The 23686-nt window shown below is 39.6% G+C and overlaps 1 long non-coding RNA gene across 1 annotated transcript in view; it reads left to right on the top strand.

Annotated features, from left to right (window-relative positions):
- The window catches only part of LOC309629127, a 292368-nt gene that overhangs the window by 87425 nt on the left and 181257 nt on the right, over nucleotides 1–23686 (top strand). Inside the window, exon 3 of the long non-coding RNA XR_014244864.1 lies at nucleotides 796–846. This is a non-coding gene — a long non-coding RNA (uncharacterized lncRNA). The remainder of the gene's footprint in view (nucleotides 1–795; nucleotides 847–23686) is intronic.

Raw genomic sequence — 23686 nt, forward strand, 5'->3', positions numbered from 1 at the left:
TCACCCTAAATACCAAGCAATGGGAAGAACCAAGATTGTATCCCGTGGGGGAAACCACTTCAGGCCTGGATGCTGCTTTAGCAATTTGAAAAACCATAAACTTTGCATCCCTTTTCCTGCTTATCAAAAATGAACTTGGTGTTAACAAGGGGCAAGGCTCAGGCTGAGCCTGGAAAGACAGGAGCCCTAGAAAACCTGGCTTCTTTTAAATCCTCACTCAAAGCAGAATCCCTGCAGAGAAAAGGGATTTTATCAGCCCTGAGATTATGGTAGGAACACTCAGAAAGCTGCAGACCACCTTCCATCCTGAAGGCCTTGGCCAAACAAAAAGTTTTCATATTTTCTCCCTGACACTGCTAAGCAGTTGTATCAATGATTGAAATATCTTTGGTTTGTGTGGTTTAAATACTGTCTTTACTCTGGGGGTTAGAAATTTAGATGGAAGGGACAGACTTGTAAAAAAATGTTTTAAGCTGTTTTGGAATTTATAAATAATCAAGTAGATCCTTTTAGTGGGTAATCTGCCACTGTAACATAGAACCTTTTGGAGGGGAAACTTTTGAAGCAAAGGACTGAAGTGATACTTTATTAAATACCACAGTAGTGGTCTGTGGAGTTAGACACAACTTCCAAAAGTGTGAAAGGGTCAATCTAAAGAGTAATGATGAGGATGGTGAGAGTGAACACTTCCTGATACACTTGCTCTGCACTGTGCTGTGTGCATTACACGCACTGATTCATTGACTTCTCCCAGCACCCTGTGAAGTACTTACCGTTGTTATCTCTATTTCACAGGTCAGGGAATCGAAGCACAGAAAAGTGAAGTAACTCATCCAAAATCACACAGTAAGTGGCAGCGATAGATGTAAACTTGGGTCATCTAAGACCATAGCCCAGGCTCTCAGCCAGCATAAAATACAATAGTTTGTTGTAGGCTCAGAACATCAGGCTCCAGTCTAAGGAAGGAAAGGGACTCAGAAATGAAATAAACGCATGTTGTGCGCACCATGGAACAATATACACTAACTCTACATTGTTTTGTTGTTGCTCCCAGCAAGGCTTTATTCCATAGAGGGTGTTAAAAGATAAACTAAGGCATATTAAAAGTTCTAAAAGTTTATCTGAGCAAACATTGATTCAAATCAGACAGCGTTTAATCTAGCAGGTAGAAAGGAGCTCCAAGGAGTTGTTCAAAATGGAAGACCTCGATAGGTAGAAGGGAGCCGGAACAAGGAAATTATACCAGGCAAAAAAATGACTTGGTTATTGCAAGGTTACTTTCCTCTAGGGGCTCTCAGGGGTCTATCAGGCAAATTGCACAATTGATGCTGATCGGGCGATTCCTGATTGACTGGTTTAAGATGCCATTTCTTGGAGAGCTGAGACTGTAATAAAAGTTAAGTCTCAGTTTGGTGACGTGGAGCTTAGCATAAGTGACTCCAGTTTGGGCCTGTCATTTCTAACAAGGGTAAACAGAAGCTGCTCAAGGTTATGCAGTCGATATAGGAAGCGGGGTCTGAGGCACAAACCCAGGCATCCTCAACGCTAAGGGCTTGTGCTTTTTTAAAAAAAATATTATGCAGTCTTCTGAATAAAACTGATTGAAACGTTTCTACCTTCAGCTTCTTTAAGTGTTCTCCATATTAAATTCTGATGCTTGTTATGTATAATACATCGGTATGCAGTGGACCCTTGAACAGCACGGGTTTGACCTGTGTGGGTCCACTTACATGCAGATGTTTTTCAGTAAATACGTACTACGGTACCACATGGTCCACGGTTAGTTGACTCCGAGGATGCAGAACCCTGGATAGAAGGGCTGACTGTGAAGTTATACGTGGATTTTTGACTGTGGGGGGGGGGGGGTCCGCACCCCTAACCTCCATGTTGCTCACGGGTCAACTGTGATAAAAAGAAGACTCTGAGAAATGGGGTCTCAGAATTGTGATCTACAGACAGAGGCATGGGCAGAGAATCTGAAATACTAGCTTCTCCTAACGATTTCAACCTGAATTGCTGAGAACCATTCTTCTCAGATTGTGTATGGAATTAAGTCTATCCATGGGGACCTTTAGCCCCAGCTACTGAACACACAAGTGAAGGCACTTGCCAGTTCAGCGCTAAGAGGAATGACATGGAATACTGATAAAATCTGCCCCCTAAAAAATGAGCAAAAGTATCTTATATAAAGTCATCAATTTTCCTAAAACAAAACAAAGAAACAAAACACGAATGCTTTTGAGATTAGAAAGTTAACCTGTACACGTATGCACAACTGGTTCAGGAATGAGAATATGAGGTCTGCAGACTCAAACGGGATGTGGCCTTGAGACATTGACTAAATTCTCCCATCTGAAAAATGAAATTAAAGAACCAGCTCATTTTATATGACAAAGATGATTAACGGGATGCAGTATAACTCTACTACATGGACTATAAATGTAAGGTATTTCAGGATCAATTATCTACTTCTAAAAATAATCAAAGGGAACTTTAAAAATGGCCAAAGCCAGTCATAGAAACAGACTTCTTGGGACCAGAATTTGTCATTTTATGATCAAGAATGTGATAAAACATGGGGACCGCCTCCAGGCCAGGGGCTTGCATCATAAAAAGGCCGCCTGTGCTCAAAGGTCCTTTCTAGACTCCAAATAACATTATTAACAGCTGAAACCGGGGCTGGTCTAGCTTCGGGATTTTTGTAAGAGTGTTTCCATCACTTTGAACAAGGCTCAGAAATGCCAGCATGGACCATCAGTGCCTGCAAACATCCTCTTTGATCTCACTTGATCATGGTTTTGCGTGAGCTAAGATCCAAGCGCAAACAAAGCAGCATTAAGTGTACAAGAGAGAGATTTAGTCTCCAAACCTGTCTCCTCCAAGTTAAGTCAACAGGCAGACTTTGGGGGAGATTAGAAAAAGAAAGACCCAGGCAAATTAACATAGCCAGTACAGCCAGAAAAGTCAAATAGGTTTTAGTTTATTGATTCACTCTTTTATCTATTCACTCTATTCATTTTCCAACACAGTTTGTTGAATGTCTGTCTTATTACAAACTGAACCATCACATGCAGTACCTCATTTACCCTCCACAGCTGACAAGGCAGGGAAGGTGAGTAGCCCCACCCTATACATAAGAAAACGGAGGCTTGGAGAGTGGAAGAAACTCAGCCAAGATCACACAACTAGTATGTGATGGAGCCTGGATTTGCATGTTGGGCAGGTTGGTTTCAAAGACCATGCACATTCTGCCAGGCCAAGCTCAAACTTTCCAGTGTCAGAGTTCTCTGGGGGAGCATCTTAGGTGCAGATTCCAGGGCTCCACCTTTAGGTATTTTGATTCCGTTGGCCTGGCAAGGAGCCAGGGGTCTCCATGATTCTGATGCCTTTCAACAGCGAATTGCACTTTGATAAACATTATATTATATTGTCATTCAATAGACAGTAGTTTCTTTCAGAAGAACTCTTGAGATTTTCATGGTCAGCTTCAGTATCTTCACCTAAAAACAAAAATAATAATATCTACCTCTATCCCTGGTGGGAAGATGAAAGAAGATGCTGCATGGAAATCAATGTACCTGACATGCAGAAACTACTTCGTAAATGACACCTCTCTTTCCCAACAAAACTGAAAGGACCGGAATATTCAACATTAAGAGCTTTACAGAGTGGCCTGTTGATGAGGTGAATCATTTTCCTGCCCTAAATCAGGGCTAAGGGGCAGAGAAGAGATACAGGAATGGAGCTTCCCTAAGCAAGGGACAGAAGTACAGTGAATCATAGAAACACAATTAATTGAGAAGTAAGGTCATCTTTATTGCTGAAGTCGTCCAGAGAGACCTCCTGACTGCCAGCACCACTGCGGGCCAGTGTGTGACTGTGGTGGTCAATTACAGCTCTCAGTACATCATTTCCTTCAGCTATAAAGCTGAGAGAGTAAACGCTTCCTCATAGTGTTGTTGTGAAGATTAAATGAGGTAGGAGTCATCATGAAACTAGAATGTTATCTGACACGTAGTAGATGTGAAACAGTAGCTCTAGAGACTACAATCATATTATGATGAGGAGAATTATTGTTATTACCGTGTCATTGACACTGAAGAAGAAATAGTGCAAGCCCATAACCCTTTCTAGAAAACCCTTGCAATCAGCACTTTTGGATTTTGGAAGGTAATACAGTGTATATACCACGTATCACAGCACACATCAGAGACGGGACAGCACCCTGCAATCAAACACTCATCTTTCTGCAGTGAAATGGAGGAATATTCACACTAAGTGGTAGAAGTAGCCTCGTGTCAGTTCAGTTCAGGTCAGGTTTTGCCTTCAAATGCTGGACAAAAAGCTTTTAGTTTTGATAGTTTTTTGGATCTCAGAATTGCAGATAAAGGATTGTGGACTTGACATCTCAACGAACATTATTCTCCCTGGATGCTACTTCCCAAGTCTATCAGGTGGGCAAAATATTAGTAGCATAACGTCATGTCTAATTCAATGCATTTTTATAAAATTGAAGCTTTACAGATTATTAACTAAGGGGGTAAATTAGAGGATGAGTTTGCACTCTTTTCTCTTTTTTGCAAATTATAAAAAGTAAAAGAAAATCAGAGAAAGTTTAGAAATCAGAGGGAAAAATGACTCCATTTTTGCAAGCATCCTAAAACACAGCTACTATCATTTTTTTGTGCATTCATGTATAGTTTTTATATAAATCGTTGCCTAAATGTAAATATATTGATCTTATAGTTTTGTATCTTGCTTTTTTTAAAAAAAATTTCCTACAATGTCTTCACACTGGTCACTTTAAAGTTTGCATCGTATTACATATTCCATATTTACTTAACAATTCCCTTATTGGTGGAAGTTTTCACTGTTATCAAAATGCTCTGATGAACCACATTTGCTCTTAGCCAAGACTGTTGTTTCCTGGGATTCATCTTCACATGATGATGTGAAATTTTTGTACAAAAGAGGTAAAGATCTTGGACCATCCATTCCTTCTGGTTGCTGCAGTTGGGTTGGAAATAATTTTGTTTACAAAACATCAGCTTTCCTCTTTGGGCATTATTGGTTGAGAATTGATGGATGCTCAGGTATACGTTAACTCATTCATGTATTTATTCAACAAACATTTATTGAGGGACCAACGATATTTCAGAACTTATGAATATAATCATGAATCTACATGAAAAGGAGAGAAATCTAGAAAAAAGTGTTTGCTGAGAAAATCTCAGCATATGAATGCCCTTGTTGAAATACTGTTAATGTCTGATTTTTTTTAAAGAACAAAAGAATCCATTACTGAGATTTATAAAATATGCTTTCTATAGATATAAGCTATTGAAGAGGAAGTTGAATCACAGTGTCAAAATGAAAAATTAAACCTTCTGCTGAAATATGAAGAAGAATATTAGAACTGAGGATAGAGAAAAAAGATTCAGTGTAAATCGTTCCATCTGCTGCTGTAAAAAAATTTATGTTTCTCCATTCTGCAAGTACATCCAGAGTTCTAAAATAATGACCCTTTCATTTTGAATAAGCTCAAGCCTTATGTGAAAGCCAGCCACAGAATTACAAGAAGTTTCAAAATTTATTTAGGGACTGCAGGAAGATCACTTACTGGGTGAACAGGAAAGGGAATAAACTTCAGGCAATAAACTCCGTGGTCCTGGTTGCTAGCTGAGGGAAAGAAACCACTCACCATAGTCACCCGAAGGCAGCAGAGTAATAGGGCTCCAGTTCTTCACCCTTCCCTCTATCCATGCCCTTTGTCATATCATTTTGCCGTTCCCTCCCAATGTGAGCAGCATGACCTGCGTGGCCCCGTGACACTAAGGTCAGCCGTGGAACTTGCTTTGGCCAATGGGATATTAGTAGCCAAGGCAAGCAGAAGAGGCTTGACCTGGGCTTGTACATTGCGACTTACCTTCTCTCTTGAACCTTGGCCATCACCATGAAAGCACATCCAGGAGAGGTTGCCGGTCTCAGGGAAAGGATAAAAGACATGTGGAACAGTGGAGAGCTGGATCAGTTGAGTTTAGCCTTGATGAGTCAATAGACAACCAAACCCACGAGAGTGAGTGATAAATATAAATATAAGTATAAATATGATTATTTTAAGCTGATGATATAAGTTCAAAAGCCTTCTAACAACCCTGCATTTTTAACCCACACACACACATTAAATGGTTTGACGTTATATTTTACATTGTTTTGTGTATCCCTTAACTACTTACTGTAGATGATTTTACTACTTTTGTCTTTTAACCTTCCTACTAGCTTTATAAGTAGTTCATCTACTACCTTTACCTGTATGTTTGCCTTAACTATGAGATTTTCCTTTAGTAATTTTCATATTTCTAGTTGTGATCTTTTTCTGCTTATAGAAGTTCCTTTAGCACTCTTGTGAAGCCAGTTGAGTGGTGCTGAACTCAGCTTTTGCTTGTCTGTAAAACTCTTTATCTCTCCTTCAAATCTGAATGCCAGTCTTGCCAGGTAGAATATTCTTGGTTGTAGGATTTTTTCCTTTCATCACTTGGACTGTATCAAGTGACTCCCTTCTGGCCTGCAGAGTTTCTGCTGAAAAGTCAGTTGACAATCTTGTGGGAATTCACTTACATGTAACTAGTTGCTTTACCCTTGCTGCTTTTAATATTTTCTCTTTCTCTTTAATGTTTGCCACTTTAATTACAGTGTGTCTTGGCGGGGACCTCTTCCAGTTCATCTTGTTTAGGACTCTCTGTGCTTCCTGGACCTGGATGTCTGTTTTCTTTCCCAGGTTAGGGAAGTTTTCAGCTATTACGTCTTCAGGTATGTTCCCTGCCCCTCTTTCTCTCTTCTCCTTCTAGGACCCCTAAAATGCAACTGTTAGTATGCTTGATATTGTCCTGGAGGTCTCTTAAACTGTCCTTATTTTTTAAAATTCTTTTTTCTGTTCACCTTGAGGGATTTCCACTACTCTGTCTTCCAGCTCGCTGATCCATTCCTCTGTGTCATTGAATCTACTATTGATTCCTTCTAGTGTATTTTTTATTTCAGTTTTTGTATTTTTGTATTCTTCAGCTCTGTTGTGTTCTTCTTTACATTTTCTAACTCTGTTAAAATTCTCACTGTGTTCTTCTGTTCTTCTCCTGAGTTCATTGAGCACCTTTATGAGTATTACCTTGAACTCCGTTGGGTCAGTATTTTATCATCACTTTGTTTAGTTCTTTTTCTGAGGTTTGGGCTTGTTTCTTCATTTGGAATATACTCCTCTGTCTTCTCCTTTTGTCTAATTTTCTGTGTTTATGTCTGTGTATTAGGCGGTTTGGTTACATTTCCCAGTCTTGGAGAAGTAGTCTTGTGTAGGAGGTATCCTACGGGGCCCAGCAGCACACACCCCTCTGGTCACCAGAGCTATATGCTCTAGGGGTGCCTCCTATGTAGACTGCGTGGGCCCTTCTATTGTGGTGAGCTGAGCACTGCGGGCACAGCGGTAGTTAGATCTGGCTCCCAGCCTGGTTGGCTGCCAGGCCCTGCCTCATGTGGTAGCTGTTGGCCCACTGGTCCATAGGGCCAGGTTCTTGTGCAGCTGACTGCATAGCCTGGGGAGTCTCAGGACTGGGGTTGGCCTGCTGGTGGGAGGGTAAGCCCCAGAGCTACTAGGCTAGAGGGAGGACTCCAAAATGGTGCTCACTGGCACCAGTGTCCTTGTGGTAGAATGAGCTCCCCAAAGTGGCTGCCACCCACATCTATCCAAGGGGAGTCCCAGTTGCCTACTGCCTCTCTGGGAGACTCTCCAGGATCAGCAAGTGGGTCTAACCCAGGCACCTTTCAAATTTCTGCCTCTGTTCTGGGACTCAAAGCATATGAGATTTTGCATGTACCCTAAAGACTAGAGTCTCTGTTTCCCACAGCCCTCCATCTTTCCTGTATGCAAGCCCCACTGGCCTTCAAAGCCAAATGTTCCGGGGGCTCATCTTCCTGGTGCATGACCCCCCGGGTTGGGTATCCCAATGTGGGGCTCAGACCCTTCACTGCTTGGGGAGAATTTCTGCAATTGTGATTATTTTCTTGTTTGTGGGTTGCCTACTCAGGGGTGTTGTTCTTGACTATATTGTATCTCTACCCCTTCTACCCATCTCATCTTGGTTTCTTTTTTATGTGTTTAGTTGTAGAAGATCTTTTCTATTAGTCTTCAGGTCATTCTCAGAGATAGTTGCTCTGTAAATAGTTATAATTGTGGTGTGCCCATGGAGGAGGTGAGCTCAGGGTCTTCCTACTCTGCCATCTTGGCCACACACCCCCTCAGAAAGCTCTTAATGTCTGAGTTCTGGTCTTTGTTCACTTTAATCTCTAGATTTCATACCTAGTACAAGTGAGGACACTATAGAGCTCTGTGACGTTAGTTAAGATGCACTACAGCTCTGACCTTGGTTGTCTCACCTGAGATAAACAAGGGGTTGGACAAAATTCTGACCCCTTTAAACATTAAAGACATGTTTTCTCACTTCTTTCTCATGAACCCCGTGTTTAAAATTTTTTCTCCACCAGAAGACTGCATGTAAATCTGGATTTCCCAATATCTATTAGGCATATATATAAATGTCAATTGGATATTTCAATTTTTAATTTCTTTTTGTTTTTAGATTTACTCCAGCTTTTTCAAAATGTTGAACATAATTCGGTGGCGCCCATTATTCTGTTCATGGGCCTCTGCGGGTATTCCAGGTTTGGAACCGCTGGTCCCAGTAAAATCCATTTGCTTTTGTAGTCTGAATCTTAGGTGAATTCTACAGTTTATGTCAGAGACATATCTCCTTAACCAGAATTTTCATCCAAATATACATAACAGGAACTGAAATAAGGTGGAACCAAATGAACACACACTTTCTTGCCTTCAGGATCACTTTATTGATCACTCCCACTCCTGCTGACAGGAATTTTTTTTTTTTTTTTGGGATAGCCTTTCTCTCCCACGTCATAGTGAATTATTTAAGGTTAGTGACTATATATGACTATATATACACTAGAAATATGAGTGATATTTCCTGAAGCTGAGTCAGTAAGAATCTAGTGGATTTTAAAAAAAATTTTTATTTTATATTGGGGCATAGTTGAGTAACAATGTTGTTAGCTTCAGGTGTCCAGCTTAGTGATTCAGTTATACATATACATGTATCTATTCTTTTTCAAATTTTTTCCCATTTAGGTTATTACAGAATATTGAGCAGAGTTCCCTGTGCTATACAGTAGGTCCTTGTTGGTTATCTATTTTATATATAGTAGTGTGTGTATGTTAATCCCAGACTCCTTAACTATCCCTCCTCCTAACCCTTCCCCCCAGTGACCATAAGTTCATTCTCTAAGTCTGTGAGTCTATTTCTGTTTTGTAAATAAGTTCATTTGTATCATATTTTTAAGATTCTGCATATAAGCAATATCATAATGATATTTGTCTTTGACAGGAATTTTTTTAATGTTCAATAATTCAAACCATTCAGACACCTGTACCTAACACATTTCTATTGCCTGAAACCAAAGACCCACAAGTATCCTTTTCATATTCCATTACTGACACAGAGAAGGTGGTCATTAAATAATCTCTAATGTTGAAGGATAGCTCAAGTGGCATTTACTGGATAGTTTGCTTTAGCTCACCTGAATGAAATGGAAACCATCACTCCCTATGTTTATCTCCACAGGCAGAGTAGACAGTTAAAACAATCATCTGGATAATTTGGAGCCATGGGAAAATGCAGTTACTGAAGCAAAAGGAATTCGGGGTTATCTAAATCAATACAGATTGGCATTTGTTTTCATTAAACTGCATGCAATATCTGCTTTAGTTAATCTGTATATGAAGCCTCTCTCCCATATGCCACATCCATTAGAAAGAACAGTTATGTTTCCTTTAGCTGGTTTTTCCTTTTTGCAACTTACATTTTTAGAAAAGATTTGTATCACCCATAATTCAAGTAATTATCAGTTTCTAGCAGACTTGTTGATTTTCTTAATTAAATTTAGCTAACAAATCATTTAAAAAAGAAAGAAAAATGCAACAGTTTTTCCTAGTTCAATTAATTATTTATTTTATTTTATACCCCCTAGACTAGTAAGTAAATTGTGCATAAAACAACACCTCTAATTTTATTACGTCATCTTAGGGTCATGGTTCCAAGTTGCAAAGCAAAAAGATACCTTAGAATACTGTTTTTTATTGAGAATAGCATAACTAGCATGTGCCTTGAGGCAGATGAAAAAAGGAAACCATAAAAGAGAAGCAACTTCGGAAGTTTCACAAAAGGAAAATGCAGACTTTCAGAGACATCTCAAATTATTTCGTGGAGGGGCAATTTGTTATAATGATAATAGAAATTTTTTTTAATCTCATCATGCTGCCTCACTTATTTGCTGGCTTGAATACCGTTGCAGTTAAATAAATTGTCTCTCTCTGTTTTCAAATATTTTTTAATGACCAAAAGCTATTTCCTTTCTCTTAAACAAATAATTCTTGCCTTGGTCGTATTTCTCAAAGAAACCTATTTTCTTCAATTTCACAGATGCCAGTCGAATCCAGGCCCTTAATTCCTGACCCGTGGACAATCATAATAATGTTCACGCCAGGCTCCCCATCCCCACCTTCCTCCTAAATCCAGTGCAGCACTATTACGAACAGCGGTCAAGAGCCTGGGGGTGAGCCAGACTGCCTGGGTTCAAATCTCAGCGCTGGCTGAGTGACCTTACCCTGTGACTTTATCTTCTAGGCCTCCGCTTTTATCTTGAACAGGAGGTAGAAGGGGTGCCTGCCTACTTGCTCCTGGGATTGCTGATTCCCTGCTCTGCTCTGGGTCACAAAGGGGCCTCCCCTTAGGTCTCCCACCTCAGCTCAGCCAGCGGGGGGCGTGAAGGGAGAGAGCGGGAGGGAGGAAACAACCAGGACACGTCTCTCCCCCCTGCCCCTCCTCAGTCAGGCTTCCTGCATGTCCTCCACAGCTCCAGGTCTCTTGGGAGAGGCCTGCTCTGATTCCAGCGTGACCTTGACCCGGTGACCCCTGCCCCTGGCCTCCTGCAGCACTGCCCTCTCCCTCTGTCCTTCCAGCCCAGTGTGATAGCCGCTTCCTGATGCTGTGACTCTTAAGGTGTTTCAGCATCGCTTGTTGGCCTATCATCAGTTCTGTTTTAAATATTCAAGGTCGTGTTTTCCTGGTCACACCTGATTAGACCCTCAGTGATCCAGTACCTCACAGTGTCACTGGGAAGTTTAAATGAGTTAATATATAAAAACACTGAGAGCAGTACTTGGAATTCGATAAATATTAGTGACTATTAAATATTTTCCATATCATTGCTCCACTAAATAATGAGAAAGCCCCTGAACTTTACCCTTCTGTGGGTACAACTGAGTTCAAATTAATACTAACACTCAAATTATACAAGCTTAGTTACTTCAGCTGTGGAAAAAGCATCCTACTCCTCAATATTTCTGAAGTCCCCCAAGGTGGCTCACATGTACTCATAAGTAAGTTGACTCCTTCTTGCAAAATTCATAATTTAGCACAATGCTTAACATCCATATTGCATTAGTTCCCTGGGGCTGCCATAACAAAGTACAACAGAGCGGCTTCAAACAACGGAAAGTTATTTGCTCACAGTTCTGGAAGCTGAGAGTCTAAAGTCAAGTTGTCAGCAGGGCCATGCACCCCCTGAGGCTCTAGGGAAGGACCTTTCCCTGCCTCTTCCTGGCTTCTGGTTCCTGCCAGCCATTCTTAGTGGCAATCCTTAGCCTCACTGGCTTCTAGTTGCATCACTGACTCCAATTTCCACCTCCATAGTCACATGGCCTTCTTCCCTGGGCATGTCTCCAAACCTCCCTCTACTTATAGGGACACCAGGCATTGGGTTAGAGCCTACCTAATCGTAACTTGATTGCATCTGAACAACCCTATTTCCAAATGAGGTCACATTCAAAGGTACCTGGGGTTAGAACTACAGTATATCTTTCTGGGGAATACAGTGTGACCCACAACACATATGTTTGGCTTTAGACATACATCTTACGTGTGTGATGCTACTTGATTATTATGAAATGCCTGAAGCAAGTGTTATTATCCCTGTTTTAGAAATGTGGAGGCTGAAGTTGGAGAAGTTAAGGACCTATCCAAAGTACAGCAGAGAGCCAGTATACTGTAAAATCAGAACTTGAATTCAGAGTTTCTGGATCCCAGACCATTTTTCTTCAAATTATACCATCTAACCCTTGAACTCAGTGAGAGCGCTGATCTTGGTACTTAAGCAGGCTGAAGTTCCTGAGTGTTCCTCCAAACCATAGACTGAATTTCCAGATCCAATCAACTGGCCAAATGATGGTCTAGAACCTATCTGGTGTGAGTTAGCTGTTGCTGCATAGCAACTGTGACCTCGCATGGTGAACAATAGTCATTTATTGCTCATGCCTCTGGGGTCAACTGGGAGTTAGCTAAGCACACACGTGCGCGCGCGCGCACACACACACACACACACACACACACACACACACACACACACACCAGTGGAATATTACTCAGCCGTAAAAAATGAAATCTTGCCATTTGCGACAACCTGGATGGAATTTAAGGGCATTATGCTAAGTGAAATAAGTCAGATAGAGAAAGACAAATACTGCACGATCTCACCTACATGTGGAATCTAAAAAACAAAGTGAAACAAGACAAAATGAAAATAAACTCAGATACAGAGAGCAAATGAGTGGTTACCAGAAGGAAGAGGTTTGAGGGAGAGAGTGAAATAGATGAAGGGAATTAAGAGGTACAAACTTCCAGTTATATAATAAGTTATTGAATGTAATCTACAGCATAGGAATATGGTCAATACTACTATAATAACTTTGTGTGGGAACAGATGGTTACTAGAGATTGTGCTGATCATTTCACAATGTATGCAAACATCAAATAATTATGTAGTACACCTGAAATTAACACAATATTGTATGTCAACTATAATTCAATAAAAAAAATCTTTTCACAAAAGAGAACTTTCTGAGGGAGGAACATTAAATCTAGGAAGTTCTCTTATCCCCAGTAACATATGAATTTATTCAAGATAATTTACATGTGTGAAGATATTTTGTCATAAACAAAATTATATCTCCCACTATTATCAAGACTCATCTTTACTAGAACATTTCAAAATAAAGGTACAGTTTACCCTTGGTAAACCTGTGTATATATTCCTTTGTATATGGTTACCTATTATAGATAAAGCTTTGAGTGCATGAGGGTGTTAGAAGCTACAAAGATAATATAAAGCCAATTAACCTGTTATTGTGAAACTGTAAAGGCTAAAAACAGTGTATGCAAAATAAACTCTAAAGCTCTATACTGAAGAAGTGGATAATTGAGGCAAAGTATCCACATAAATTGGTTTACAGAAACCCTGTAAGTAAAGATAAACAATATTTAGATGTACTTAAATATTTTCATGGTGCTTTATTTCATCTAATCTAAGACATTATTTTAGTCAGGGTCCATATAGGGGAAAGTGAACTATACCAGGTATTTCCAACAGAGGAGGTAATACAGGAACTGATTATGAAGGTCTTGGAAGGTAAAAGTGCCCAAACCAGATGCTGAAGTTACCTAGATATAGGAACTGCAGTAAGCGGCTACCACAGCAGGGCATAAAAAGAGGTAGGTTCACCAAACCTAGGAGCTTGGTGCTATGTGGCTGGTGCTTGAGCTTCTGAGGGGGTTGAAATGTGGCCAAGGTGGCGTGGCTGGACACCTCTCTGGGTGTCCTCTCTATGGCTGGTTCTGGAACTGCCAAAAGAATCTGGAGGCTAAGCACATGAAAAGGTGCTCAACATCACTTATTACTAGAGAAATGCAAATCAAAACTACAGTGAGGTATCACCTTGCATTGGTCAGAATGACCATCATCAAAAAGTCTACAAACAATGAATGCTGGAGAGGGTGTGGAGAAAAGGAAACCCTCCTGCACTGTTGGTGGGAATGTAAATGGGTTCAGCCACTGTGGAAAACGGTTTGGAGGTTTCTCAAAAAACTAAACATAGAGCTACCATATGATTCTGCAATCCCACTCCTGGGCATATATCTGGAGAATACCATAATTCGAAAAGATGCATGCACCCCAATGTTTATTGCAGTGCTATTTACAATAGCTAAGACATGGAAGCAACCTAAATGTCCATCGACAGGTGAATGGATAAAGTTGTGGTACATATACACAATGGAATATTGCTCAGCCATAAAAAAGAATGAAATAATGCCATCTGCAGCAACATGGACGGACCTAGAGATTGTCATACTGAGTGAAGTAAGTCAGACAGAAAAAGACAGATATCATATATCACTTAGTATGTGAAATCTAAAAAAATGGTACAAATGAACCTATTTATAAAAAAGAAATAGACCCACAGATGTAGAAAACAAACTTATGGTTACCAGGGGGGAAAGTGGCAGGGGGAGGGATAAATTAGGAGATTGGGATTGACATATACATGCTACTATATATAAAATAGACAACTAATAAGGACCTACTGTATAGCACAGGGAACTCTACTCAATACTCTGTAATGACCTATATGGGAAAAGAATCTAAAAAAGAGTGGATAGATGTAGATGTATAACGGATTCACTTTGCTGTATACCTGAAACTCACACAACATTGTAAATCAGCTCTACTCCAATTTAAAAAAAAAGAAAAAAAAAAAAACCTGGAGGCTGAGGCCCCTACTGTCCTCTGTTATGCAAATAATGCTATCAGGAGCTGGAAACAGAAAATCAGCCCTTTCTCCTCTCCTCCCACCTTCCCGTCTCCCTGTGAGGCTCCTACTGGCGGAGCCAACCAGGATGCCCAGGGCTGGGGAAGTGTGGGGTCTGTGGTCCCCACAGCTCACCTCAGGCATCCCAGAGTGCTGAGGGGAGGTTTGATGCTGGGAGGAACAGGTCAGTCATCTGCACGGATGCCACTGATTGAAAGACATCTCATTGTCTGTCCTTTAGAAAGAAAAGCTGACGAAGCACAGCACAAAGCTTTAACGTCTTAACATTTTCCCACAAATTATTACCCCCGTGTCATCAAAGCATTGTAAAGCAACATTTCTTAAAGAGTGCTTTGCTGTTGTCTTCTTGGATTTTTCTTTTCCCTAAGATACCCATCCCGCAAGCTTTGATGTTGGCACTCTCATAATCTCACCAGAAGATGTCCACTGAAAGTTTTCAGGCAACAACCAGTGTGACGGGCAAAATTGTGTGCCCCCAAAACTCGCACGTTGAAGTACTTCAGTATGTAACTCTATTTGGAGATAAGACCTTTAAAGATGTGATTAAGGTAAAATGAAGCTGTTAGGTTGAGCCCTAATCCCATCTGACTGGTGTCCTTTTAAGAAGAGGAGATCAGGACACACAGAAGAGAGACAGCAGGGATGCGGGTGTGCAGAGAAAGACCATGTGAGGACGTAGAGAAGGCGGTGCCATCTGCATTCAGGGAGACAAGTCTCGGGAGAAACCCAACCCTGCTGGCTCCTTGATCTTGGACTTCTAGCCTCCAGAATTGTGAGAAATAAATTTTTATTGTTTAAGCCACCCAGTCTGTGGTATTTTATTATGGCAGTCCTAGCAAACTAACACAACTGGGAAGACTTCTTAAATGGCATTTAAACTGAATGCATGATGGAGCATCAATTCACATAACTTGCAGAAGGGCCCACGATGTGCTCAGGCAGGCAGTCAGAACTTCGTCATCACCGTAGCCTGGCCAACTGTAAGGAGAAGCTCAACTTCTGAGATCTAAAATGAGAAAAAAAGGTGCATCTCTGTCTGAAGAAATGCCGCCATTCCTTCAGTGTCTTACCTTTCACGTGCCACAGTTCTCTGTCAGGTGTATTCTCTAGAATCTGCTCTTTCTTTTTCATAAACACTATTCAGTGAGTTCTGAACACATGGGTTGGTGTGAATTTAAGAGCTATATTCTTTACGTGGTCATCGATTCAGAAATCCAAGTAAGAGGAACTAGATAATTTAGTATTGAATGGCAAATTAAAAGCAACCTGTGTAGGTTTAATTTTAGTACACCAACAGTCCTCTTACCCTAGAATAATCTAATCTGTGCAAACAAATGGGATCTTAAAGATGCTAAGTGAGGGACAGCTGTGGCTGAGAGAGGGAAAAGGGCAAAGGTCCAATCCGTGGATTGTTCCGACTTCTATATGGCAGAGGGATGGCTGGAGTGGGGAGTTTTGCTCGACGGGATCTGGCAGCTGATTTGGGTTGTATTATTTAATCTTGAAGTTCAAACGTTAACATTTATTTATTTATTTTTTTCCTTTTTAAATATATTTTTTATTCTTTAAAAAATTTTTTTATTTTATATTGGAGTATAGTTGATTTACAATGTTGTGCTAGTTTCAGGTGTACAGCAAAGTGATTTAGTTCTACATATACATCTATCCATTCTTTTTCTGATTCTTTTCCCATACAGGTTATTACAAAGTATTGACTAGAGTTCCCTGTACTATACAGCAGGTCCTGAATTAGTGACATTCTACATACCACATGCCTGGGAAAGATAAGAGAATGACCTTAGGAAATGATAGAATTACAATAAATATCTCAATCATATTTGAGTGATGAATTAACAGAATTCATTTGACAACAAGTGACAAAAACTAAGCTCAAAGAAGATAAAACAGTAGGATTTTTTTTAATTCATTATATTTTGGGGAAACTAAGAGACATGACAAGAAACAAAGTAATCAGGGCTATTGGGGACCCCAAGTACAGAAAACATGTACTTGATGCTTACGGCTCGCTCTCTTATACTTACTCTCTCTCTGTTTCTGAATTTTATTTCTCTTTGCCTTCATTTCTTCATGTGACTGCAAGTTGGCCACAGAAAGCTGTAGATTTGTAGGCTTGTGACCTGAGAAGTTTTCTCACAAACTGTAGTTACCATGAGCTTGTGGATGAATTTTTAAAAGTCTCATCAAACGTTAACATTTAAAACGACTATTGCAAATATCAGATTCTGCCAAACCCAGAATGTGTATGAAAACAAACGTCTTGTTTGTCTCGTTAAGCTGCCACCCCTTCATCTCCTGGTTGTCCTTATTCACTGCCTCGAAGGCGCCTAGAACAAAACACACCTTTCAAAAATGTGTAAGCAAGTTAGCAGAATATTGTGGAGCTATCACAGAGAACAATAAACCTTAGACAAGGGATTTCAGCTTTTGCCATTTGGAGAGCAGGGAATCATTTTCTTCTTTGCAGTCTCATTGGGGTGAAATGGCCCCCTTACAAATGCTGTCCCCAAGCTCTAATTAAGCAAATAACTTCTCATTTCCAGCACTGAATTTTTTCCTCAGTTGTCTTCTGGACTCTGTTTGAATGAGGTGATTTTCAGATGCATTCAATCCTCTGTCCCAGTTCCCAAAACTCCATCACCCTTTGGCTTCTTCATGCATTAATCCCTTCAGGTACTGTGTCAGTCAGAAGCTTTTGGTTACAAGTAAAAAACATGGGAGCAAAATGGCTTTAGCAATAGAAGGGATTTATTGGCTCACATTACCAAAACACCCAGAGGTGAGGCTGGTCTCAGGTGTGGTTTATTGAGGCTTCTACTTTCTTTCTTTGCCATTCCCTACACTTTGCTTCCCTAGGTTAGCTTTCTGATCCCTCACGGTCACAAGATGGCAGCCAGCAGAGTACAGTTTTCCCACGATTACTGAGCAAAATTGCTGAGTACAACACAGACTGAACTGCCCTAAAGCAAATCTTTTGTCTAAGATAAATAAATATCTGCTTGGCAATAGCCAAAGATATGGAAACTACTTAAGTGTCCATCAGTGGATGAATGGATAAGGAAGATGTGGTGTGTACAAACCATGGAATATTATTCAGTCATGAGAAAGAAGGAAATCCTGCCATTTGCAGCAGTATGGATGGACCTAGGGGGCACTGTGCTATGTGAAACAAGCCTATGGAGAAAGACGAATACTGCATGGTATCACTTATATGTGGAGTCTGGAGAAAAAAAGGCAAACTCATAAACAGAGAGATAAAATGGTTGCCACGGGCTGGCAGGAGGTGAATGAAATAGGGAGAAGTTGTAAGAGTACAAACTTTCAGATGTAAGATGAATAAGGTCTGAAGATCTAATGTAAAACATGGTGACTATAGTTGATAACACTCTATTGTAATATTGAAATTTAATGAGAGAGTAGAACTTAAATGTTCTCACACACAAAAAAGATAAGTATGTGAGGTGACGGATGTGTTAACTAGATGGGACAAATCCTTCTGCAATATATATTTAAATCAAATCACCACAATGTACATTTTATTTATTATTTTTAAATTGAAGTATAGTTGACATACAATGTGTTAATTACTGGGGTACAGCAAAATAATTCACATATATATATATATACTTTTTTTAACATCTTTATTGGAGTATAATTGCTCTACAAAGGTATGTTAGTTTCTGCTTTATAACAAAGTGAATCAGCTATACATATACATATATTCCCATATCTCCTCCCTCTTGCGTCTCCCTCCCACCCTCCCTATCCCACCCCTCTAGGTGGTCACAAAGCACCGAGCTGATCTCCCTGTGCTATGTGGCTGCTTCCCACTAGCTATCTATTTTACATTTGGTAGTGTATATATGTCCATGCCACTCTCTCACTTCATCCCTTCCTTCCGCCTGTCCTGAAGTCCATTCTCTACGTCTGCGTCTTTATTGCTGTCCTGCCCCTAGGTTCTTCAGAACTTTTTTTTTTTTTAGATTCCATATATATGTGTTAGCATATGTTTTTCTCTTTCTGACTTACTTCACTCTGTATGACAGTCTCAAGTTCCATCCACCTCACTACAAATAACTCAATTTCGTTTTTCTTATGGCTTAGTAATATTCCATTGTATATATGTGCCACATCTTCTTTATCCATTCATCTGTCGATGGACACTTAGGTTGCTTCCATGTCCTGGCTTCAATGCAGCTCTGTAAATAGAGCTGCAATGAACATTGTGCTACACAACTCTTTTGGAATTATGGTTTTCTCAGGGTATATGCCCAGTAGTGGGATTGCTGGGTCATATGGTAGTTCTATTTTTAGTTTTTTAAGGAACTTCCATACTGTTCTCCATAGTGGCTTTATCAATTTACATTCCCACCAACAGTGCAAGAGGGTTCCCTTTTCTCCACACCCTCTCCAGCATTTAATGCTTCTAGATTTTTTGATGATGGCCATTCTGACTGACCGGTGTGAGGTGATACCTCATTGTAGCTTGGATTTGCATTTCTCTAACAATTAGTGATGTTGAGCATCCTTTAATGTGTTTGTTGGTGATCTGTATATCTTCTTTGGAGAAATGTCTATTTAGGTCTTCTGCCCATTTTTGGATTGGGTTGTTTGTTTTTTTGATATTGAGCTGCATGAGCTGCTTGTAAATTTTAAAGATTAAACCTCTGTCAGTTGCTTCGTCTGCAAATATTTTCTTCCATTCTGAGGGTTGTCTTTTTGTCTTGTTTATGGTTTGCTTTGCTGTGCAAAAGCTTTTAAGTTTCATTAGGTCCCATTTGTTTATTTTTGTTTTTATTTCCATTTCCCTAGGAGCTGGGTCAAAAAGGATCTTGCTGTGATTTATGTCATAGAGTGTTCTGCCTATGTTTTCCTCTAAGAGATTTATAGTGTCTGGCCTTACATTTAGGTCTTTAATCCATTTTGAGTTTATTTTTGTGTATGGTGTTAGGGAGTGTTCTAATTTCATTCTTTTACATGTAGCTGTCCAGTTTTCCCAGCACCACTTATTGAAGAGGGAGTCTTTTCTCCATTGTATAATTTTGCCTCCTTTATCAAAGATAAGGTGACCATATGTGCGTGGGTTTATCTCTGGGCTTTCTATCCTGTTCCATTGATCTATATTTCTGTTTTTGTGCCAGTACCAAACTGTCTTGATTACTGTAGCTTTGTAGTATAGTCTGAAGTCAGGGAGTCTGATTCCTTCAGCTCTGTTTTTCTTTCTCAAGATTGCTTTGGCTATTCGGGGTCTTTTGTGTTTCCATACAAATTGTGAAATTTTTTGTTCTAGTTCTGTGAAAAATGCCATTGGTACTTTGATAGGGATTGCATTGAATCTGTAGATTGCTTTGGGTAGTATAGTCATTTTCACAACATTGATTCTTCCAATCCAAGAACATGGTATATCTGCTTGTATCATCTTTAATTTCTCTCATCAGTGTCTTATAGTTTTCTGTATACAGGTATTTTGTCTCCTTAGGTAGGTTTATTCCTAGGTGTTTTATTCTTGATGTTACAATGGTAAATGGGAGTGTTTCCTTAATTTCTCTTTCAGATTTTTCATCATTACTGTATAGGGATGCAAGAGATTTCTGTGCATTCATTTTGTATCCTGCTACTTTACCAAATTCATTGATTAGCTCTAGTAGTTTTCTGGTGGCTCTTTAGGATTCTCTATGTATACTATCATGTCATCTGCAAACAGTGACAGCTTTACCTCTTCTTTTCCGATTTGGATGCCTTTTATTTCTTTTTCTTCTCTGATTGCTGTGGCTAAAACTTCCACAACTATGTTGAATAATAGTGGTGAGAGTGGGCAACCTTGTCTTGTTCCTGATTTTAGAGGAAATGGTTTCAGTTTTTCACCATTGAGAATGATGTTGCCTGTGGGTTTGTCATATATGGCCTTTGTTATGTTGAGGTAAGTTCCTTCTATGCCTGCTCTCTGGAGGGTTTTTATCATAAATGGGTGTTGAATTTTGTTGAAAGCTTTTTCTGCATGTATTGAGATGATCATATGGTTTTTCTCCTTCAATTTGTTAATAAGCTTTATCACATTGATTGATTTGCGTATATTGAAGAATCTTTGCATTCCTGGAGTAAACCCCTCTTGATCATGGTGTATGATCCTTTTAATGTTCTGTTTTATTCTGTTTGCTACTATTTTGTTGAGGATTTTTGCATCTATGTTCTTCAGAGATATTAGCCTGTAGTTTTCTTTCTTTGTGACATCTTTGTCTGGTTTTGGTATCAGGGTGATGGTGGCCTCGTAGAATGAGTTTGGGAGTGTTCCTCCCTCTGCTATATTTTGGAAGAGTTTGAGAAGGATAGGTGTTAGCTCTTCTCTAAATGTTGAAAAGAATTCACCTGCGAAGCCATTCAATCCTGGGCTTTTGTTTGTTGGAAGATTTTTTAAAAAAATTTATTTATTTATTTATTTATTTTTGGCTGTGTTGGGTCTTCGTTTCTGTGCGAGGGCTTTCTCTAGTTGCGGCAAGTGGGGGCCACTCTTCATCGCGGTGCGCGGGCCTCTCACTATCGCAGCCTCTCTTGCTGCGGAGCACAGGCTCCAGACGCGCAGGCTCGGTAGTTGTGGCGCACGGGCTTCGTTGCTCCACAGTATGTGGGATCTTCCCAGACCAGGGCTCGAACCCGTGTCCCCTGCATTGGCAGGCGGATTCTCAACCACTGTGCCACCAGGGAAGCCCCGTTGTAAGATTTTTAATCACAGTCTCAATTTTGGTGCTTGTGATTGATATGTTTATATTTTCTATTTCTTCCTGGTTCAGTCTCGGAATGTTGTGCTTTTCTAAGAATTTGTCCGTTTCTTCCAGGTTGTCCATTTTATTGGCATATTGTTGCTTGTAGTAATCTCTCATGGTCCTTTGTATTTCTGCAGTGTCAGTTGTTACTTCTCCTTTTTCATTTCTAATTCTATTCATTTGAGTCTTCTCCCCTTTTTCTTCATGAATCTGGCTAATGGTTTATCAACTTTGTTTATCTTCTCAAAGAACCAGCTTTTAGTTTTATTGATCTTTGCTATTGTTTCCTTCATTTCCTTTTCATTTATGTCTGATCTGATCTTTATGATTTCTTTCCTTCTGCTAACTTTGGGGTTTTTTTGTTCTTCTTTCTGTAATTGCTTTAGGTGTAAGGTTAGCTTGTTTATTTGAGATGTTTCTTGTTTCTTGAGGTAGGATTGTATTGCTATAAACTTCCCTCTTTGAACTGCTTTTGCTGTATCCCATAGGTTTTGGGTCATTGTGTATTCATTGTCATTTGTTTCTAGGTATTTCTTGATTTCCTCTTTGATTTCTTCAGTGATCTATTGGTTATTTAGTAGTATTGTTTAGCCTCCATGTGTTTGTGTTTTTTTACAGATTTTTTCCTGTAATTGATATCTAGTCTGATAGCATTGTGGTTGGAAAAGATACTTGATATGATTTCAATTTTCTTAAATTTACCAAGGCTTGATTACTGACCCAAGGTATGATCTTTCCTGGAGAATGTTACATGAGCATGTGAGAAGAGAGTGTTTTCTGTTGTTTTTGGATGGAATGTCCTATAAATACCAATCAAGTCCATCTTGTTTAATGTATCATTTAAAGCTTGTGTTTCCTTATTTATTTTCATTTTGGATGATCTGTCCATTGGTGAAAGTGGGGTGTTAAGGTGCCCTACTATGATTGTGTTTCTGTTGATTTCCTCTTTTATAGCTGTTAGCATTTGCCTTATGTATTGAAGTGCTCCTATGTTGCATGCATATATATTTATAATTGTTATATTTTCTTCTTGGATTGATCCCTTTATCATTATGTAGTGTCCTTCCTTGTCTCTTGTAGCAGTCTTTATTTTAAAGTCTGTTTTATCTGATATGAGTATTGCTACTCCAGCTTCCTTTTGATTTCCATTTGCATGGAATATCTTTTTTCATCCCCCCACTTTCAGTCTGTATGTGTCTCTAGGTCTGAAATGGGTCTCTTGTAGACAGCATATATACAGGTCTAGTTTTTGTGTCCATTCAGCCAGTCTGTGTCTTTTAGTTGGAGCATTTAATCCATTTACATTTAAGGTAGTTACCTATATGTGTGTTCCTATTACCATTTTCTTAATTGTTTTGGGTTTGTTATTGTAGATCTTTTCCTTCTCTTGTGTTTCCTGCCTAGAGAAGTTCCTTTAGCATTTGTTGTAAAGCTGGTTTGGTGGTGCTGAATTCTCTTAGCTTTTGCTTGTCTGTAAAGGTTTTAATTTCTCTGTCAAGTCTGCATGAGATCCTTGCTGGGTAGAGTAATCTTGGTTGTAGGTTTTTCCCTTTCATCACTTTAAATATGTCCTGCTACTCCCTTCAGGCGTGCAGAGTTTCTGCTGAAAGATCAGCTGTTAACCTTATGGGGATTCCCATGTATGTTATTTGTTGTTTTTCCCTTGCTATTTTTAATATTTTTTCTTTGTGTTTAATTTTTGATAGTTTGATTAATATGTGTCTTGGCGTGTTTCTCCTTGGATTTATCCTGTATGGGACTCTCTGAGCTTCTTGGACTTGATTGACTGTTTCCTTTCCCATATTAGGGAATTTTTCAACTATAATCTCTTCAAGTATTTTCTCAGTTCCTTTCTTTTTCTCCTCCTATTCTGGGACCCCTATAATTCGAATGTTGGTGCATTTAATGTTGTCCCAGCTGTCTCTGAGACTGTCCTCAATTCTTTTCATTCTTTTTTCTTTATTCTCCTCTGCGTTACTTATTTCCACTATTTCATCTTCCAGGTCACTTATCCGTTCTTCTGCCTCAGTTACTCTGCTATTGATTCCTTCTAGAGAATTTTTAATTTCATTTATTGTGTTGTTCATCATTGTGTGTTTACACTTTAGTTCTTCTAGGTCCTTGT

Source organism: Balaenoptera borealis (assembly GCF_965194805.1).
Source record: "Balaenoptera borealis genome assembly, chromosome: 5".
NCBI classification, from domain to species: domain Eukaryota; kingdom Metazoa; phylum Chordata; class Mammalia; order Artiodactyla; family Balaenopteridae; genus Balaenoptera; species Balaenoptera borealis.